The following is a 23,825-nucleotide window of genomic DNA, read 5'->3' on the forward strand; positions in this document are numbered from 1 at the left end:
GCTAGATATGGTCATTACTATCTTAGACTTTTCTCTGAAAATATAAAATAATCATAATTATTATTTTATTTTTATTATTCTGAGGTATTCTAACATGGTCTTTTCCCTTTTCAACTTATCACACTCATTATTCTATAAAGAACAATCTATTCCTTAGACTTTTAAAAAGTGAATATTAAAAATAGTGAACAAAGATTATATGTTTAACCATACACATTACCTATACAGATTCTCCACCCACCACAACATCCACTAAAATGACAATATATTTAAAAAGTAGGAAAAAATCTCATTCATCACAGAAAATCAGAGAAGACAACTATTATGTACAGGAATTTCAATAAATTTCTGCAAGATATATTAGAAATAAGACAGTTTGAAGATAGTAGGAATACTTCTCTCAAAATAAACCCACTAATAACCCTAAGTTTGAAGTTCTAGGTCAAAATTCTACTTATTTTAAATGTTACCCATATAAAATTTTAAATTCTTACAATCATATAAGAATAAAATCTTATATATATTTTCACCACAGCCATGTTAGGTATTAAGCAAACTCTAAGGATAGTGTCAACCAATCAAATTCATGTAAATCAGTATCTTATCCATCAAGCTTTACTAAATAAATTTAAAGATACTAGTAATCAAATAACTCAGAAGACGCAGAGAAGGGTATAGAACACTGAGAATCCCTTCTAGGTCTTTCCTTCCTGCATGGTCATATACCTCTAGCCCAATATAGATGAAGTCTTTCAGTGAGGTTTGCAGGGTTCCTCACACAGTATAGAGAGTTTAATTTAGTCACATCTCTGTTTTATACCCCTAGAGAATTGTATTGTCTGCATGGCCTTCTCCAGGGAGTCATGTCTTACAGATTTTGTGTTCCATTTGCTATTAATAAACTTACACAGGGACTTTTGCTATGGGCATTTTGTAGGCAAAGCCTCTTCCTTCTAGCAAATATCATTAGTTTATTTACCCAGAGGTCCTGTAGACAAGAAAATTAGACCAGGTTATTTACCCAGAGGTCCTGTAGACAAGAAAAAAGACCTGCCTTCTTTTCTTCTCTCTTGGTGTATCCCTAAAGTAAAGTAAGTGAATTCATTTCTATCCAACAGCTTTAACTATTTCCTTCCTTAAATCATATTTTCAGATTGCCTTTTCTCCCTGTTGTTATGGAATGATTGCAATCAGATTTATAAAGTAAAAGTGAATGTTTGCTGTTTTAAAATAAATAAACAGAGGTACAAAGAGATTGGAGTCTAAGATACCTAACTGCCAGAACTAACAGTCCTTGGATTCTCAGTTTAGAGCCCAATCTCCCAGTCAAAAATAAAACAATAGCATTGCTTGTTGGTTCAGTTGGTGGCCCATGGCCTCTGCTCAATTCTTTGCAGTCCATGTTTGGCTGTTTCAGTAGTCTAAAGGGAGTTTAACAGCTCATGAAAAGATTCTAAATTTCCTGAATTTAGAATTTAAAATTTAGAAAAGATTCCAAATTTTCCAGACTCAAATGGTGAAAACAAACAAACCATTAATGGGTTTGCATAGAAAGAATAAAATTATAGCTTCAAATAATGTGGCAGCATTATCCTTATAACAGGTCCAAGACACCTTTATCAATAAAAATAATGTTTTCATTTCAAAGGAAAGAGTTATCAGTCATGCATGCCCTGGCATGAATTTAAAGTCAAAATTGTTTCTTTTAAGACAGCTCTATTTAAAATTGTGTATCTAATTGTATAAGAAAAGACTGCTTCACTTGTTAAGGGATTTTCAAGGGTTAGAAAGAAGTGGTCAAGAAGGTTGAAATGGAGCTCTTTGGCCCTGGTATTCAATGGCCCTTAGAGTCTGCTCTGTCTGAAAAGGGATTTCATCACTCCTGGCCCTGCGCATGTGCATAAATAAGGACACAGAGTTTGTCAATGTGAGAACCCTCGGGAAAGAGTGTACTTGAAAAGAAAATTGAGGGAAAAAATTGTCATTTTAGAAAAACAGGAAATAAAAATAAGACAGTCTTGCCTCCTCTAAATAGCTTAAGAAAAAGAGATACAAGAGTGAGAAATACATGTTTATTTGTATCTCATGCCTATCTCAAAAAGAACCTTTATGCTGGGAATACTTTGGTCATCATCAGTATTATCAAGCAGTATCCCTGGGGTCAGAATGAAATTATTCATTTGATTTACAAATAAACTCATATAGTTCCCTCTTTCTACTCATTGCCTATGATAGAATTAATGGTATACCATGCTACTGCTCACAGAACATTTTCTCCTGCAGGAAAATACTGAAAATTATGAACACTCACTAAAGCAGGACTGTTCCACATAATGATCTGATGAATTCTGAGCCTTATCTGAGAAGCTGTTCATAAACTTGTGCTGTTCCCTGAAGAGAGATGATTGAAATTAAATTTTTAAGAATGGAGATAGCATTTTTAATCATAGGGAAATTGTCATCTCAATATTCTTAAAAGATGTTCAATATTTAAATAAGATCATTTCAAGATCTAATGAAGCATATGCAATATTTAATTGAATCATAATTTTCCTTTAGAAAACAGGGAGCCTCTCACATATACATTTTCATTAATTATGTAGTAGTTCTCAAGTTAAGATTTATCTTAACAAAATAAATTAATCTTAAAACAATTCAAGAAGAACCATAGGTCTTTAGCTATTCAAAACCTGAATGGAACTGACCACTAAGCTCTGCTCTGGTAATGCAAAGTCAGAACAGGTATTCGGGTAAGCTAATTGTATCTCAATCCATGACATATATGGGCAATTTACATTAGTGGAATTGCTTCTAGTAAATCTTTTTATCCTATAGCAACAGACAGTTTTCAAAATTCACATTTTGAAATACCAGTTGAGCATTTATACTCATTTTCAATTCCATAAACTAGACATAAATAATCAATATTACTAATAACTACTTAAAAAACATTAAATTAAAACACATATACATGTATGATTTATTTAACAGACTTTAACTGAGTGCCCAGTGTGTTACATGTAAAAAAGTTACACATCAAGTAAAAATAATTTATGTACATTTAATACATGTGCCATTGTTTAAAAAAAAAATCTTTTTCTTGAGGTGCCTGACTAGCTCAGTCAGTACAGCATGTGATGAGTTCAAGAGAGAGTGCTTAAAAATAATTTTAACTTTGATCATTCTTTTCTGAACTCACTATATGATTTGAAGGGTTTTTTTTTTTTTAATATTTCATTTATTTACTTGAGAGACAGGGCATGATCACAGGGAGGGCAGAGGAAGAGGGAGAAGCAGACTCTCCACTGAACAGGGAGCCTGATGAGGGGCTCCATACCAGGACCCTAGGATCATGACCTAAGCTGAAGGCAGATGCTTCACCGACAGTTAGCCAGGCACCTCTGATTTGAATTTCTTCATTACTTGAATTGAAGTAGTTTTCACAATAAATTTCTTCCACTTCAAAACTAGTTTTCTAAATAAAGTAACAGCTTAAGAAATAAATAATAAGGTAAAAGAACACTGTACACCTCACTAATTAAGAAGGATTAGATGGCCGAAAAGCCTGCTGAAAAAGAACTGAAAACTTTTGGCATGATGCCTTATAGGAAGTCCACCCAAGCCTTCTTCGATCTGAATTTCCCACCCCCTCGGAGTTGGGTTATTGACAGCTACTCATGCACCTTGCAGAGCCACTTTCCAAGCTACAGGTGATTACATAAAGTCCATTAAATTTGGAACAAGAATTCAAAACAGATTATTAGACTATGCATGTGGCCAGAATTTTAATATGTAGTTTAGGAAGCTGTAGAGCAGTTATATTCTACTGTGAAGATGGAAAAACAGAAGAGAAAGCTGGTATGTTGAGAAAACAGAAAGAAAAGTATACATTGTATGGGGTGACTGTAAGCCATTTTATATGACTATAAAATGATACTTGGGGTGACATATAATAAGAAATTATTAGAACTTTGGCTTTTGTTTGCATATGACTGTGATGGTCCAGGACTAGAATGCCAAGGATGAAAATGCTGTTATCAGGATTTTGTTTTATTTTTTCTCCTTTTCTTGGCTCTGCTTCTTCTCACTTGGCTATTTCTCTCCTCAAGTCATATATAGGAAAGGTGGACCCCAGCAAGTCCTATGGGTTACACAATTCCTACAGATAACAATTTCAGAAGGGTCCAGAAATTCCTTCCCCTCCTAGTACACATCAGTTCTCTCCCAAAGGCTCTAATGGTTTAGGTAGGGTTATGTGTCCAGCTCCATAGTAAGAAACTGTACCACTTCAGTGATAGTACTATTGAAATTGTATGGAACAGGAGAAAAGAGTTCCTAAAAGAAAGGAATACAGAGCTTTCCAAAAGTTAGAGAAGACTACCAATACTGTGGGACCATGGAAAAGTTACATCATCTCTCTAAGCCTTGGTCTTCTCCTCAGTCAATTGGGGAAAATAATACCTACCTCATAAGATTATGTGAATAACAACTTGGAAAATGTTGACAAAGTGTTTTTCCTAAATGGCCAATAAGTGGTACCCATTATTAGTATAAGATAATAATAGATGTCTTTGGAAAGTCTAAAATACATTAGATAATCATTGGAGAAATTTCATTTCTCAATTATATTGTGGAGCAATGATTTTTCCAAGAGAAAACAGATCTTAAAAATTGAAAGCTACATTAGATATGACCCTATTATTTAAATCAATATCATCTAGTTATGATTATTCAAGAGTACACCGGCTTGTTTTTAAACTATAAGTCACAACTACAATGAAAACAAGGACAATATTTGACATCAGAATTGACTAGAAAACAACTTGACTACCATAGCCTTGGCCTTTTATCAGAGTACCTGCTCTCATTCCATTAGGAAACATCTGATCTAATGTTTGGTAGGGTTTTGCCCCCCAGTAACATTATCTGAATAGTTATGGACACAGGATTAAAGACAAAGAGGTTTTGATAGCAAGCATTTTAATTTCTTTTCCAGGTCTCATTTTTCTTATCAATCATAAGACAGTTTTCACCAAATATTCCTCAAAATCTCTTTTGGGAGTTATGATTCTTCAGTATTACACTATATTTTATAACTACCCAACAAGCTCTAAAGTGTTGATTTTATTGTAAATACATATGTTTTTCTAACTTTAAAAAATAAATGATCATAGGAACCCTTTAATTCTGAAAATTATGAAGAGAATCAGATTTTAGCCTGGGCATGAAAGAAGAAAAATAAAATTCCAACTTTTAGAAGCCAAATATATACCCAAAGTATTTTGCTTTAATCCTTCATGCCTGGCTTCTGATTACTTCTAGTTCAGATGATAGAAAGCAATTTTCAGCTAAGTGCTTAACTCCAGTAGTCTGCTTTCATATCCGGACCTCCAGGGCCCTACTTATATATCCCATCATGTAAAGTGTTTCCACAATTCTTTGCCTTTCTTGGAAGAACACATCCTTGGAGGTTTTACATGGCTTTCCATTTCAATCACTATGTTAAGCCCAAAGCTCTGAACTTTTTCTTGCTTTCTCTACTTTATAGACTACGACATTTCCTATAATGAAAGTGACAAAGAGAAAAACTCAAGTTTCTTGCAAATTAATTTATGTTACACTAGATGTGTTTATCTGTTTAATCAAAACCAACAGGAAACTCTGAAGTATGCATTGCTGGTCAGTTTGCAACAATAAAATGTAATTAAAATAGACTTCTGTAAAATGATTGTGACAAATTCCACACATCACATGTAGGAAGAAACCTAAAAGCCATGGGTGGTTCTGCACAGATGATCCAAGTCTCAGTGGAAAGGAGATGAGTAAAAAATAAGGAATTAGCCATGACTAGTGTACTTAAAAAATTTTTTTTATTTAAATTCAATTAGTCAATATATAGTACATCATTAGTTTCAAATGTAGTGTTCAATAATTTATAAGTTGCATATAACACCCAGTGCTCATCACATCATGTGGCCTACTTGATGCCCATCACCCAATTACCCCGTCCCCTTACACACCTCCCCTCCAGCAACCCTCAGTTTGTTTCCTTATAGTTAAGAATCTCTCATGGTGTTTTCCTCCCTCTGTGATGACTTCTCATTCAGTTTTCCCTCCTTTACCCCATGAGCCTCTGCACAGTTTTCTTATATTCCACATATGAGTGAAACCATATAATAATTGTCTCTCTTTGTTTGACTTATTTTGCTTAGCCTAATAACCTCCAGTTCCATCCACATTGATGTAAATGGCAAGTATTCATCCTTTCTGATTGCTGAGTAATATCACTGTGTATATATATACCACATCTTCTTCATCTATTCATCTATTGATGGACATCTTGGCTCTCTCCACAGTTTGGCTATTGTGGACATTGCTGCTATGAACATTGGGGTGCAGGTGCCCCTTCAGATAACTACATTTGTACCTTTGGGGTAAATATCTATTGTAATTGCTGGATTGTAGGGTAGCTCCATTTTAACTTCTTAATAAACCTCCATACCATTTTCCAGAGTGGCTGTATCAGCTTACATTCCCATCAACAGTGTAAGAGGGTTCCCCTTTCTCCACATCTTCGCCAACATTTGCTGCTTCCTGTCTTGTGAATTTTAGCCTTTCTGTCTGACCAATGTACTTTTTATTTATTTGTTGTTTTGGAATCTATGTGTCTTCATGACACAAAGTTGTGGCTCAAATAAAGAGCCACATAGGCATATGATGGTCACTGGCCATTTTTATTCTCTGGGAATTTTTCAGGGAAATTATAATTTGTCAGGGAAATTATAACAAACATACAGTGTGTTAACAGGTGGTTTCAGTGAAAAAATCTGAGGATCTCAGTGAAAACCTTGTGCCAAATTTAGACACAAGGAGACATATATGGATATAATTTAAATAGAATAATGTGGTGAAAGGAGGAAGAGTGTGTCAGTAACATTTAAAATGAAGTCTTTATATCATTATGACTAAATACATTTCAAAAATTTAATTTTAATATGCTAGTAAGTTATAAACTATTTTATAATTAAATTTCAAATTTTGAGGAGAGTTTGTGTTTTCCTCTAATTGGGTTTTAAGATGTGTATCTTTTTCTCAATACAAAATAAAAGAACTACAGATGAACATATAAAAGAAAGAATTAGTCATTTCAAAAAAGTAAAATAATAAGGTGGAACTGTAACAGAAAACTAAAGATACTTTTATGTTCTCAATTAGTAAAAATAAAATTGATATAATCTGAATTTGAAAAGTAAAAGGTGGGGTGACTGGGTTTTTCAGATGGTTAAGCATCTGCCTTTGGCTCAAATCATGATCTCCTCGTCCTGGGATGGAGCCCCACATTGGGCTTCTGGATTAGTGAGACACTGCTTCTTCCTCTCCCTCTGTCTCTCCCCCAACCCTGTTCATGCTGTCTTTCTTTCTCTGTCTCTTTTTGTCCTAAATGAATAAATAAAATTTTTTTAAAAAGTAAAAGGCTTTAGTCCATAAAGGAAGAAAGATATTCAATGAAGGCAAGTATTTTGGGGTCAACAGAAGGATTTCCTAGTTATGACACATATTTAGAAAAACCAATACCCATTACTAAAGTTTACATGTACACTTAGTTTTAGAATCATGTAAACTAGTGCCTTAAAAGAGAAATGACAAATGATAAAGTTCTAATAATGGCAATTAACATATAGAAGGCATTGACTCATTTTACTGTGATAGATAAAATTTACATAGCATAAAATATAAACATGAGAAAAATGACAGGTTTAATTTATGGAAAGATTTACTAACTCAACTCATTTGACATTGCATACTGTGATCATGATTTCAGGTAAATTTCAAAGTTGAAAACCTCTCATTTCTTAGGTTATTGCACACTTATTAAAATGAATCAATAGGTAAGTAGGAAATAGCCTGCAATTTTTAGATTGTCCATAATGAAAGTTGCTTCATTAATTCAGAAAATGGGCTTTAGTTTTAAACAATTGCTTAGTTACTTCTTGATGATGATCTCTCTAGAGAGCATTTATTTACAAATGACTAAATTCAGAGCTCAATTTAAAGATTAATGTGACTATAAACCATTAAGATAACCCAGTACATGGATAGCACCTCCTTATTTATGCATGGCCTCCAGGGAATACCTCAGTCTTAAAATGAACACAGTTTCCTATGAAAAAATTATACATTTTTAAAACTATGCATTTATAAGTTCCAACATTTTGCTTTATCACAACTTAAAGAAATCTTGAGAAACTGGTATTAAAAACATAATAATAAGTTGACTTTGCAATAAATTCTTTCAAAATAATGCCATTCTACTTATTCTTAGTCCAATATTTAGTTCAAGCACTGTAGACCTTCTCAGTGTTGGAAAATTCCAGAGAGTTGGGATGTTTGCCTATTTAAAATTGTGAAGATTATTTCAAAATTAGGAAGCATGATGTCTCCAGCTTTGGTCTTTCTATTTTCAAAATATACTACAAAGCTATGCAATTTAAACAGTGTATTTGCATAAAAATAGACATATTGAGCAAGGCAACAGAATAGAGAACTAAACCCATACATAAGTGATCAACTAATCTTCCATGAGGGAGTCAAGAGTACACAATGAAGAAAGAATAATCTCTTCAAAAAGTGGTGCTGGGAAAACTGGACATCAACATGAAAAAGAATGAAATTGGACACTTGTCATAACTATACACAAAACCAACTCAAGGGGCACCTGGGTGGCTCAGTGGGTTAAAGCCTCTGCCTTTGACTCAGGTCATGATCCCAGGGTCCTGGGATTGAGCCCCTCATTGGGCTCTCTGCTCAGCGGGAAGCTTGCTTCTTCCCCCACCCCGCCCCACCTGCCTCTCTGCCTACTTATAATCTCTGTCTGTCAAATAAACAAAATCTTAAAAACAAAACAAAAAACTCAGAATGGATTAAAGACTTAAACATAAGACCTGAAACTATAGAACTTCTAGAAAAAAAATTGGAAGAAAAACTTCACAACAGTGATCTTGACAATGATTTTGAACATGACACCAAAAACATAAGCAACAAAAACAAAAATAGACAAGTGGGACTTCATCAAACTAAAAAAGTTTCTGCATAGCAAATGAAACAATCAACAGTGAAAATGGCAACCTATAGAATGGAAGAAAATACTTATAAACCATATATTTGACAAGGGGTTAGCTTACAAACATATAGGGAACTCCTAAAACAATAGCAAAATCCCAAATAACCTGATTTAAAAAATGAGGAGGATCCTGGGTGGCTCAGTCAGTTAAGCGTCTGCCTTCAGCTCAGGTCATGATTCCAGGGTCCTCGGATTGAGCCCCCACATCTGGTTCCATGCTTAGTGGGGAGTCTGCTTCTCCCTATGCCCCTCCTTCTGCCTGTACTCTCTCTCATGTGCTGTTGTTCTCTATCAAATAAATAAATAAAACCTTTTAAAAACATGGGAAAAGGACTGAAGAAACATTTTTCCAAAGAAGACATACAAATAGCCAAAAAATATATGAAAATACACTGAACATCACTAATCATCAATGAAATGCAAATCAAAACCACTTTATTCCTGTCAGGATGGCTCTTATCAAAATAACTAAAGATAACAAAAATGTGGAGAGAAGAGAACCCTGATACATTGGAATATAAAATGGGAAAGCTTCTAAGAAAAGCAGTATGGAGATTTCTGAAAAATTAAAAATAGAATTACCATACGAACCTGTAATCCCATTTCTAGGTATATATACACAAAAGAATCAAAATCAGGGTCTCAAAGATCCTGATACTTATTATAGCATTTATTCACAATAGCTCAGAAATGGAAGTGACTTAAGTGTTCTGGGATGAATGAATGGATAAAGAAAATATTATATATACATACAATAGAATATTACACAGCCTTAAAAAAGAGGGAAACCCTGCCATTGTGAGAACACTAATGAACTTGGAAGACATTATGCTAAATGAAATAAGCCAGTCACAGAAGGACAAATATACGTCATGATTCCACTGATATGAGGTGTGTAAAATAGTCAAGTTCATAGAAACAGAGAGTAGAATGGTGATTTCCAGGGGCTGAAGGGAAGAGAAATAGGGAGTTGTTTAGATATAAAGTTGCAGTTAGTAATATGAATAAATTCTAAAGATTTGCTGTACCACATTGTGCCTATAGTTACCAATACTGTATTGTGCATTTAAAATTTGCTAAGAAGGTAGATCTCATGTTAAATGTTTTTACCACACACACAAAAATGATTAAATTGTAAAGATTAAAATAAAGTTCACAAAAAATAATAAATAAACAAATAAATAAGATAAAGTTCACCATGAAGCAAAGGGAGTTTAGGAACAAGAAGCTCAAGAAAGAATATTCTATTCACTTGTCCTCTTCTATTTATAGTAAAGGCCATAATTTTACAGAAAGAAATTCAGTGATAAAATAATTAATGGTAAAAATTGTAATTGTAAGTTATTACTGAAATTAAAGTAGTTTTCCGCCAATATTTCCTTCCTTATAAGTTTTTCTTCAGTACTAGCAGATACAAAGGGAAAAAAGCAAGCAAGATATTAAGATTCTATACTTAAAAACTCGCTGTTGTAAATGAACTGGATAGTTTCCTTTCTATTACAATTAGCTTTCTGAGATCTCCAAACTTGAACATGGGATTGGGATATAATAATAGTTTGACTTTGCTTAGGTCCACTTTCTTGTAGTTATTTCTTGTTGACCTCAAATAACAAAAAGCAAGGTCATTATATCTGTAGGCTTGCCCTGTAAGAGAATGTGTGAAATAAAGCCACTTTTTTCAAGGGACAAAATACATTCTTTATTTTCGTGACAAGGTTTATAGGAAATAAATCAGTGTTTTAAGACAAGGCAAAAAAGCAAAATAAAACTGAAGATAAATGTTTTGCTGCAACAGTGTTCACCTTAGATTGAGACGGGAAGGGGTCCTCCTGTACCTTGTACTTCAGAGTACTCCCATATCACAAAGACACAACACCTGAAGACATTTTTATCTTCTCATAAGTGGTTCTATAGTTTTTTTTTTTTTCAGGTTGTTTGTTTGTTTATTTAGTTCAGTAAATTAGTTCATAGATTGAAAGGGTTACTAGAGCTGAATTGAGACCCCAGGCAATTCACCTCTAGTAACCCTTTCAGTCTATGAACTAATTTACTGAACTAAATAAACAAATAAACAACCTGAAAACAAACAAAAAACCTGAAGTTTAGGTGCCTGAATATGACGGTGGGATGGTAGGGGGAGAAAATCACAATTTCTGTCTCAGAAAGCTGGAGAATTTATATAAAGTTGGTCCTCACAATTGTCAAATGTTGGGTGTCCTGTTAAACTGAGTTTTGACAATAACTAGACAATTGTGGTTCCTCTCTCTCTTGCCTCTATGTCTAGCTTTAGGAGGCGTTAAGGACAACCTGGAAATCCTAAACTAGAAAACAGAAGTGAGTGGATCATAGACAGACTGACCATGACTGCCTGGCAAGTTTGTGTGCTCTCTAACCCAATCCAAACTTAGGTGGATTCAGTCACTGCCCAAAAGACATGGGTCTCAGTGCAGCTTTAGACCTGTCCTGTCCCAGCATATTCAATTCACTCAGACTCACAGACAGCAAGGCGGTTTTTGGCTCTTGTTTGCAAAAATCATCACCAGGGATTAGACTTTGAGCCCAGGATGGGAATATGGACATGTACATGAATGTAAGCTAATATATAATGTTCATATATCTAGATATCTGATACAGTAGTTGCAGTCTCCTCTGTGCTTTTGCCCTGCACATAGATGAGCATATTCTGTATTCTGCAGGCAGATTCAGGCATATTCTGCAGTTTGCCTTTTTCTAATTGTTGTACTTATACTTTGATTTCCCATAGTCTCTTTTCCACCAAATGAATGGTCTTCCATTTTTTATTCCAATAACTCATCATCCCAGCCTACCTTAAAATTTTCCCTACAATAAATAAATAAATAAGTAAATAAATAAATAAATAATAAATAGCTTTCTACTATGTTGTTGACAGTGTCCTGTTACAAGTGAAAGGCACTCGCTTTCTGAAAGTACCTTTGGATTATTGAAGCCACTGGGAAAGTTTCAGCAGGATATGCCTAAGCTGCTTGGAATCGACTCTTCTGTGGGTATTAAACACATACACAAAAGTCTCAGGCAAAGAAAGATTCTTTGTGAGCAGAAGGGTAAGAGCTGGAAGCCTCAGTGCCCTGGGGTCTCTGACAAAGCACTTTGACCCCAGTCTCCCCGCCTATTTTGGAGGTCATTTCAGCCACTTACCTTGATTTAGAAGACCCTGTTGACTCAGACTTGTACTTTGGCTAATAGTATGTTATCATTTTATCCTTTTTTCCTAATCATGTCCTTATACATATTTATTATATTACTATTTACTTCATCTTTAACACAAAAATGGTAGTCAGGAAACCACATTAAAAGCACTGTAAATTATGAAGATATACCAGTGAGCTCAGCAGAGAAATTAAACTTGAATTATCTAAGAAAGAGTTCTTGTCAAAGTCCTGGATGATGGAAGAAATAGTTAAAGTTTGTTCATTAAGGGTAGACAAGTATATTTATAACGTTTTTTCCATCAAATTAGAATGAGAACACAGCCTGCTGGACTTTATCAGCTTAATCCCTAAACTCTTCATTGGGTACTATTTTTAATGCTATGCCCCAAATAAAAAGTAGTCAGATAGGCTTTAAAAAAGTCTGTGTTTTCTGTAAAAATATGCTTAAATATCAAAAAACACCATCTCTCATGAAAAAAAATAGAACAAAAATTTCCATTTTCTTTTGTTTTAACTTCCAGGAAAAATAGAAAAAATATTTAAATTTAAATATTTAAAATTATATGAGCCTAGATGATGAGTGCATTTACTTTTCCCTCTACATGTTTGGCATATTTATCAATTTTCAATTATTTTATGTGTCTATGTGGCTTTATGATGAAATTATCAAGTCGTATTGAAAAAATACATGCATATAAGCTTACTATAAGTTTAAGTATTTAAATTATTTTGAACACTAATTTTTGTTAAGACTATAAACCTCATGTTTATAGTCTTTTAATTTATTTATTGTGGTACTTATAATAAACCTATCACATAGATATTTTTATAGGTAAAGAAAGTCAGGTTCAGAGAGTTTAAATAACTTGCCCTAGATTACTCAGCAGTGGCATATAATGAAAATTCCAACATCTAGTTTTCTCCAAATTTAGATTTCAAATAACAATAACAATAATGAAATCAGCATTAAAACACAGAAGACATGGAGTGCCTGGGTGGCTCAGTGGGTTAAGCCTCTGCCTTCAGCTCAGGTCATGATCTCGGGGTCCTGAGATCGAACCCTGCCTCGGGTTCTCTGCTCAGTGGGGACCCTGCTTCACTCCCTCTCTCTCTGACTGCCTCTCTGGCTACCTGTGATCTCTGTCTGTCAAATAAATAAATTAAGTCTTTTAAAAAAACACAGAAGACATGTTTTTAGAATAAGATCTATTATGTGGCAATAAAAATAACTGAAAGGTCAAGTTCTTTCAGTTTTTTACAAGCTTTTATTTTATAGTCTAACAGAATCCAATTCAATGACTGTATAAACTGTTTGTTTTCTATTTAGTTACCCCAACTGAAGAAAGAGAATTAACAAAATACATTATGTGTGTCTTGGCACTAGATGATGAAAATATTATCATGATACTTTCCATTTAGGAAGTGACAGACTTCAGATTTTACTGTTATACACAAAAAGAACTAATGACTTGCAGATTACCTTCTACATCATACATACCTCTGTGTTGTAAATAAAAGGAATTATGCTATGTGATAATAGAGCTGCTTCTAAATATTTGGCTCAGTAAAGGCAACCAAGATATGATGGATGCAATTTTAGAATATAAGTGAGGTTCAGTGGGGTGGAGTCCAGAGCCAATGACCAAGAAAGAATTCTTGAGACATCTTTGGTGCAAAATGGTGGTTTATTAAAGCATGGGGACAGGACCCATGGGGAGAAAGAGCAGCTGCAGCACCAGGGTTGTGAGGAGTGGCCCCTTATATACTTGTAGGGTGGGAGGGGTCAAGGATATGGTAAGTCTCTAAGGAATTTTGGAAGCAAGGCTTCCAGAACCGTGAGGGGCTAGCTGTTGTTGGGGAAAGGTCATTTATTAATGTCTAATAAAATCTTAGTCATGAGACTTCAGATGTGGACCATATCAGTGGACCATATGCTTGGGGATGATTGCCATCACGTATCTTGGAGGGTTTAGAGATAAAGTTTCCAAAGGAATTTTTGTGTGTTAAAGTCTGCCTTTGGCTCAGGTCATGATCCCAGGGTCCTGGGATTGAGATCTGTGTCTGGATCTTTGCTTGGTGGGGAGCCTGCTTCCCCCTCTCTCTGCTTACTTATGATCTCTCTCTCTCTCTGTCAAATAAATAAATTCTTTGAAATAAATAAATAGATAGATAAAAATAAAATAGACTTACAGAATCCTGGTTGAGGGTGGATGTGAGGGGCGGTGGGAGGTGGAGGTCAGGCTAGGATTACCTTTTGCCTTAAGCAAAGTATTAAGGTGGAGGCAGTTGAGTCCCTAGAGGAATGTCACTCTGTCTGTTTCAAGGATTTGTGAGTGGCTCTAGGTAGTAAGGAAATTTAATAACTTTTCTTCTACCTTTGTTTCCCACATCATGATGATTATCAAGTACTAAGTATTTCTGGTTTTAGATGAACATATATCTTCAACTCCTAATGAGTTATAGATCGCTGGTCCTTGATGAGACAAGTAAAGATCCTTTCTTCCCTAGGGGAAAAACAAAACAAAACAAAACAAAACTTTCCCTTCAGCACTTTTTAATTCAAAGCATTTCATGTTATTTACACTCATATACTATATATTAAATAAAAGAAGAGTTATCTTTTTTGTCACCTTTTTATGAAAGCATATTTACAGTTTAGTAATTCTCATTAACTTAGTTATGTTTGTGGAAGTATTGATAACAATTTTAAAACTTTAATAAAGCTTTTAAAAAGTCTAATACATCGTTAACCTTTACACTTTGCTTAAAAAAAATCCAATGAGAAAAAAAATCCAATGAGTTTTTAACTTGCTAATATTTGGCCATTTAAATACCACTTAGCTAAATCTTTCCATATACCTTACATAATTTTTCAAACTCCTTAGGTATATGTATTTTGGCTTGAGTGCTATAATAAATGTAGAATTCTCAGAAATCTCATTTAATTATATAAAGAATTTTGACTTGTGAAATAATATATTTTTTCACTGTCATAACATGAACATCACTACTGACCATATTTCAAAAAATTTTAACTTAAACACATTCAACATTGAGGTGAACATATCAGATTATTTTATTTGGTTTAGAAATTGGAATCTAAGGATCTTTAAGGCATAACCAGAATTTAAATAAAAATTGGGAAGAAAAAAATAAGTATTTTTAAGATAGAGGTTGGAAAAGTCTAATACTGTTAAAATCCAATAGTTTCTGCTATGTGTCATTCACTTTTCTACCTGTACAGATTGGTGTTGTTTGCAAGGGAAGGCCTTGGGCAAAGAGAGCAATGGTTGTTTTTCTTATCAGTTACCCTCCCATGTGCTATCTCAGGCTGCTCCATTATTTCAAATATACTTCAGTTGGGCTTGTCTGTGCTAGTATTTGCTCACATGTTGAGAATTTAGGTGACCTACAGCACACATTCAGGCGTTACAAAGTCAACTAGTAAACTAGCTTAATTCATTAGATTTTATTAAAGTTCATTTAGAGAACTACTATTATGAATTATATGTATATAAGCAATACAATTTCATTTTAATTTAATCTCATAGAGATACTATCCACATAATATTTATTGACAACTCAAGATTTCAGCATTCTTAAAGTTTAACTCTGGATTTTGCAGTGGGAGCTCAACTTTCCTATTCAGTACATTTCCTCTCAGTCTTTCTTCCCAAAAACTGCTCACAAAAGGCTGCAAATGCTAAAGCAGGTTTATTTGCAAATGTACAAGCTATCCTTTATGCCTCCACAGTACGTAACAAAAGCCAACAAAATGAGCTGCAATGATTACTTCCTGAAGCTAAAGACCATCTGATTTATCTCTGTAATCTCACAACCTAGCATAACACCAAAGGTGCCTGGGACTAGAAAGCATCTCTGTGCTCCCTAATATGGATTATGATTTACCTACCCTGGAAATGACTTTAATTTTTTCTCAATAAAAGGCCTTGGTCATACTTATTTTTTGGATGGAAAGTGGTCCCTCAAATTTCATACCCCCTTGAAGAGGGCATCAGGAAATGCTGATATGTTCAGTCATCCTTGATCAGATCTAACAAATATTTTGCCAATTATCTACCTTCACTACAGTGTTTGTAAGACTGAAAAATAAATGATTTGTATATAAATGTATATGTATTAAATCTTTATACTTATATTTATACTTTTAAAATGCATATGTAATAATGTATATATATTCTAATTAAACTGTAATTTTAGTAATTAAGAAAAGATAAAATGGACTATTAATTCCCTCAGACATTTAAAAAACTACATATTATAACAATAGGAAACTAAAGCCTAACTCCTCTCTTTTTACAGATAAGGAAATAAATTTAAATGGTTGAAGTGATTCCCTTAAGGCTATACAGTTAAATAACAGAGATCAATATATTCCCTATTTTTCTGACTCCCAAATCAGTGCCCTTTAATTAAAAGAGGATAATGAGCTCTATTGTAAATGAGCTAAAATTATCATGTGATATAGTTTTATTTATTGAAGAGAGGCCATGTTGGGAGTGAATCCCAACAAGATCTCAACATCCTATGCTAAAGATAGAGCCTAAATTTAGCAATCTTGAGTAAATTGCAATAAAATTGTATAATTTCAGATATTCAGTAATTCATTCATTCAGTAAACACTTATTGATCACTTACTTTGATTTAAGCACTCAATATGGAAATAAGTATGAAAACATCTTTTGCTTTAAAGCACTCACAGTTTAGTGAGATGGACAGATAACCAACAGATAAATTATAGAACAAGGTCATAAGTGATAAATAAAGGTTATGAGAAGAATAGGCACAACAAAAGATAAAATCTTTATCTATATAATTCAGAGATACTCTGTATTTATCTTACTTCTGTTCTCATTTCTGACACCTAATGTAAGTTCAGTGGTTGCTCAAAATTACCTTTAGTTTTGATAATTTTCTAAAAGACACACAGAACTCAATATTACCTATTATATTCATGTATTATACCATGTTTATTAAAGGGAAAAGATACAAATTAGAATAAGCCAAAGGAAAAAAATGCTTAGACCAGAGTCCAGGAGCATTCCAAATACCAAGTTTCTGTAATCTTTAACACGTTACCCACTCACATCAATGTGTAATAATATGTATGGATTTATTAACAACTCAGGAAGCTCACTCAAGCTTGGTGTCTAGAACTTTCATTGGTTGATGGTTCATTGTTGTGGATGGACTCGCTGTAGCACTTCTGGAGAAAAGGAGATCATTTGCTATTTCTACGGACTATAAATATTAAGAAGATGAACCTTATACACATAAAAGGAGTGTTTGAAACAAATATATGGTGCTCATTCAAAATCCCAAATGATTTTCTTTCATAGGCTTACTGACCTCTACCTCTAGAATGATCTGTATTTCAAAAAAAACTCTTTTCTGTCCTCTATTTTTCATCTATTTTTCCCCAGTAGCATTGCTATTGAGGAGAATCCCAATAATAAAAAATGACCACTTTCAATATACATAGATGATGGGTACCTTTAAAATGAAACAAGTTCAAATATCTGCTCAGGGATGAACACACTGTCATTTACAAAATGTTTCCTTTTCTCTCCTAAAGCTACCTTTCACTTTCATAGTGATTTTCTCAAACATTTTGAATTAGGAGATTAAATTTTACTTATTTATTTATTTATTTATTTATTTTTGTCTTTTTTATTATCTGTGCCTTACTAAATTTTTATATTATTTGGTTTTCAAATTTTCATTCTGCCTTATGGTTGATCTACTCACAAGGCACCTCATCTTTAGATCTAAAGAGTTCCATCTTTGAATTACCAATTAACACAAAATTAAAACAATTTGGTGCTTATGATTAGGTTGACTGGCATTTATTCTGTATTGTAAGAAAGGACTGAATGACAAATTCTTTTAGAAAACTTACAATGTAAATTACAAATGGAGAAAACAGACTGAAATTATTTTTTAAAAGGAGATTTGGGTAGGTAATAAGATTTATGGTAACATTTTATTATTTAAATATTGTAAAACATGAAGTGCATTCTAAAATAACATGAACTCTCTTATGAGGCATAAATTGAATAGCTTAGGCACGCCAGCAGTCTCTTTTTCTTCTTTCCTCTCTTCATTCTTTCTTCTTCAGTACTCAGGAAGAACAGTCAGACAGGGAGCATTTATGTGTCAAGAGAATGTGGCTCTTTACTCAATAAGCTAAATTATTATGGTTATTTATATATATACTTTAGATGTCTAATCATTTTCTACTTTGTGCTGTCTAGTACTTGTGAGTAAGAACTTCACAAAGAACACTTGAGAATTACAAATAAAGGTATCTCTTCAAGAAAAAGTACCTAAAAGAAAATATTCAAAACAAAGATGGCCAAGTGAACAAATATATCTCACATATTTTGAAGCCACATGGAAATGTAAAGGAGTTAGGATGATTCATATTGAAGAAATAACATTAACTTCAATTTCCCATTAACTGATAAATCATGATTCCAAGGTTGTGTGTTGTGTGATATTTGATGAAGCTATTACTGCCATAAGGAACATAACACTCAAATCTGGCCACAGTCCCCTATTACTACAGGTATTATTTGTTTTTGTTTTCTTTTAAAATAGGTACATGAATTAAAATGACATGCTCATAGGCTTTATAAATTTGCAGAATACAAAGCTCAATAGAGTATATTACCAACGTAGCACTCACAGGCCCGTGAGGTAGAAGGGGTAAAATAATGTTACTCCTGTTTTGATAAAAAGAGATATGCAGAGCTCAAGTGATTTGATAATAAATAAAACGTTAATCAATGACAAAGAACCAGAGTTCCCATATCCAGGTACAATGACTTTCCCTCCCCATGCTCTTAATGCTTCACAAATAATTAAGGCAATACATTGTATGATCATCTTTTTAGGTTCAAACTCAACACCCTGTGAAGGAAGCTGACCCTCAAAACTGGTCATTATAAACAGCATAAAAAAGGGGAAATAACACTCTCTGTGTCATCAAGTGGACCTGGATTTAAACTCCAACACTGCCCCTTAGCACCTGTGTCATCTTTAGCAAGCTATTTAATCTCTGAGCCTCCATTTTGAAAAACAGACTTAATAAATCCTGCTTTCACAGGATTTTTGTGAGGATTAAAGAAAAAATAAATTTTTATATTGATTTTTAGTGACTGATTTTTTGTTAATTTCAAATGATAATTTAATTAGTCCTCTGAACAACAAAAGAAGTGATATTGTCCTAATTTTATTGATAAATACACTGAAACTTAGAAAAACCAAGTAATTTGCTCAACATAACACTCTTGGTCGTGATGAAGTCAGGGTGCAACCTGCATTTATATGACTTCAAATATTTTTTTTTTAAGTTTTAATATAGGAATTCCAGTCCCAAGCAAGGAAATGTGAAGTCTGAGAATAAACAAAAAGCAAAAGGAGACTTGCCTGTTAATTTTATCCCTCTTTCTTCATTTAAAAACAATAGTTAAAGGTTAAACCAATAAACAGAACTATATTGATGAGAAACTATATTTTCCCATAGTGCTGAGGTCTTATCTCACATATCACTTAATATTTAAAAGAGGAAAATATAACTTTACATTGGAGAAACCAGGAAGATAACAGCTGAACTGTGAGAACATTCTTAATCAGTAGGCATCAGACGATCCAACTTTAAGTGGCTTCTCCTGATCACAGTGCCACATACAAAATAGCTAAAAATGTTTAATTTGTGGTGGCACCCCAGAAGCACCTTCTCCTCCCAAAAAAATCTCAGCAAGCTTTTTGTAGAAAAATGCTAAGCTGTTTCAAAAATCCATCTGGATATTCAAAGGCTAGTCAACCAAAATAGCCAAAATAATCTTGTAAACAAAGAATAAAATTGGGGGACTCACATTGGCTGACTTCAAGACCTGCATATATGGACAACTGAGTTCCTAAAAAGATGCAGAAGTAATTCACTTGAGAAAGAATAGTCTTTTTAATAAATGCAATGGAATTACTGGATATCCATATATAAAATGTAATAATAACTAGACGCATACCTCACACCATATTAAAGAACTTAACTGTAAATGGATCATGGTTATAAATGTAAAATCTGAAGCTATGAGACAAGTGGAAGGAAATATAATAAAAAAAGATTATAACTTTAGATTAGGGAAAGAGTTCATAGAGACAACACCAAAAGCACAATTCATAGAGGTTAAAAAAGATAAAATAGGACTTTCTCAAAATTAAAAATGTATGTGCTTCAAAAGACATTATTAATAAAATCTTTAAAAAGCAGACTGAGAAAACATATTTTAAATCATATGTTATAGAATTTGTATCTAGAATATATAAGGAACTCCTAACGCTCAATAAGAATTCAATTAAATATGAGCAAGATTCATAATGTGATCCTCAGATGAGGACTGAAATAACTTACATTTGGAATTATCTGTGTGTATGTGTACTTTTCCCTCCAAAGGTCACTTTATTTTAAAAAGATGATTCAGGGAAAGGATGTATTATTTTTCCCCTGCTCTTTTGTCTGTAACAACAACCAACTTGGATTCCTACTTCAGTAAATGTGTCCTTTCCAAAAAGAATCCTTATTTTGTTTGCTTCCCTCTTTCTTCACTGCTAGATTCTCTTAGTCACCAAATTATGCTACTTATATCACCGAGCTGTCTTTCATATTTATACACTGCCCATATTCCACTACTATTGCACAATTTTAGAATAAGTCTCCTAAATCAATAGCTTCATCTCCTTACCTATGGATTACACCTACTAATAATCCTTTGACCAATGGCACCAGTACTAGTATTCTAATATAGATAGGTGATCATGTAATTAATCCCTGATTCTGAAATTTTAGGATTTTGTCAATATAAGGCATTTAAAGCCTTAAACAAATTTATACTTATCCTCCAACTTTGTTTCCTATTCAGTTCACTTATGGGATGTATGCCTTAGCCACATCAGTTTCCTTACTTCCCTGAATATCTCTCACTCTTTTGCATCAATTTTCCACCCAAACTGTTTTTTCCAACTGAAATAACCATACCTCCAAACTATTATTCCCTAAAATTCCAGCTCAGGATTTATCTCTTATTCTCAAAAAAACCTTTACACATTTCCTCTATTGCAATAAATCTTTACTTCACTTATAATACATGATGTAATGGCCATTATTATAATGTTTATTTTAAGCTTTTAAAAAAATGTGTATCTCTCCCACTAAATTGTGACTTCTGAGTTTAGAAATCTTGTCTACACATTCTCTAAATACCCACATTCCTAATATTTTACTTAGTAAATATTAGGCACAATATATAATGTTTGATAAATGCAATAATAAAGGAAATTAACCTGAAATCAGTAGTATCCTATTTCTGTTCTTCGGTTGTTCTCAGTGTAAGATAAGTCCTCTTTCTAAGAAGAGGGCCCAGGAATGTATAGAATAACTTAAGAACAATTGAGACCACATCTAAAGCATTCAGTTTCAGAATTTCTAAAGCAGACAAATGTCATTATTAGTAAAGGTATTTATAACATTTGCAGTGCTTTTGGTAGTATTTTCATTATCTTTTTAGAAAAATGAAGAAAATATTTTAATAAAAATAATTTTAGGTGCACCTAGATGGCTCAGTCAGTTAAATATCTGACTTTTGGTTTTGGCTCAGGTCATGATCTCAGTGTTGTAAAATGTAGTCCCCTATCAGCTCTGCACTCAGTGTGGAGTCTGCTTGAGATTCTTTCCTCCTCCTCTTCCCTCCTCCTCAGCTCTTCCCCCCCACTTGTGTGTGCACTCTCTCTCACAATTACATAAATTAGTAAAATCCTTTAAAAATTATTTTATTACTCAGCCTTGACTATAAGAACACTGCATTATAATAAAATCTTGTTTTCCCAAAGCATACTTATTTTTAAGTAATAGTTTTCTCCAATTACAGGATTTTTACTTGAAAATCCAAAATTTTAAATGATATATTGCATTATTAATTGAAAATCAACTTACTAGTAATTTGAGGGGAAAAAAATCAAATTAGCTTATTGTGGTTTAGCCTTTCTCCAGATCACAGTTTGATTGACCTACCAGCACATGGGCAACATGCTAGCTGAGTAGAAGCAAGAGTAAAATTTCCAGCTCTAAATATCTAATGGAATTGCAAGATGTTTTTAAATTTTTTTTCTCCAACACTGTCAACCCAAAACATCTGCACATAGGATTTTCAGTGCAGTTGTAGATATAGATAACTGAATGAGGTGAGTTGCCATTAACTCAGGAAAGAAGATTCTCCCTTAACCTGTTTTCACTTTAGTGTGGTATATCCAGATCTTAAACATTGCTGTGACCTACTGGTACTGCCCACAGTTTGCATGTATGTGGACAATATTTTTAAAAAGAAGAGGCATTGTTTTATTTACTTGCAAACTGAAATGGTCAAACTGTCTCCCTCTGGATCAATTTTTAAAATCAGATGCTTTCGGGGCACCTGGGTGGCTCAGTGGTTAAACCTCTGCCTTCGGCTCAGGTCATGATCTCAGGGTCCTGGGAACGAGCCCTACATTGGGCTCTCTGCTTAGCGGGGGCCTCCTTCCCCCTCTCTCTCTGCCTGCCTCTCTGCCTACTTGTGATCTCTCTCTCTGTCAAGTAAATAAATAAAATCTTTACAAAAATAAAAAATAAAATCAGATGCTTTCAATATGTTTTCTGAGGACCACAATGCAATAGGATCTGAGATTGCTGTATTCTGGTGTTCCTAAATATTTCTCTTTTGAGGGAAGTGAGAGAGATACTGATGAGTCAAAAACAGAACAACATGTGTCTTTTGGATGGTATGATAATTGATATATCATCTTCAAAGCTGTGTACAAACACGTGACACTATAAGGTTATAAATAATGAAGGGACATTATCATCACTCTTGTGATGGAAATAATCACTCAGTTAAACACCAGTAAAGAACATCATTAGATTTAGAAGGACTTTGTTATATTTTCATATAATAGATCCTTTCCAAAGAAAGTAATAAAAAAATCCAATTTGTAGAGAAATATTTTTATTAATAGAACCATTTCTTTATGGTCTACTGATATAATGCCATAATTTTGTCATCATAATGCAGGCTATTGTGTTAATGTGGTGATTCTGTCAGTATAATGGGAAGGGAAAATACTAAGACGACAGTATAAATGAAAGAAATTTTCACAAGTAATAGACCTTCCATCCCTCTTTCAAAGACTGCGTTTACTAGAAATGTAAGTTATAAACATGTCCTGTAAAACTCCACACACTGTTATCATTTTATATCAATACTTTATTCACAAAAAATTTATAGAAATTACAGTATTGTAAAGCGATTTTAAGAGTATTTAATGACAAAAATGTTGCTCCTGTCTAATCCAGTTCTCTCTTTCTCTTTTTATTATTGAAATGCGTATGGCATAATTATGCTAGAAGTACAGGGTTTAGATGAATGAAGTGGGTTATTTGTAAATTATAAAATAAGTTT

Source organism: Enhydra lutris, unplaced genomic scaffold, assembly GCF_002288905.1.
Source record: "Enhydra lutris kenyoni isolate GAN:26980312 unplaced genomic scaffold, ASM228890v2 scaffoldscaffold17, whole genome shotgun sequence".
In the NCBI taxonomy this organism is placed as follows: Eukaryota; Metazoa; Chordata; class Mammalia; order Carnivora; family Mustelidae; genus Enhydra; species Enhydra lutris.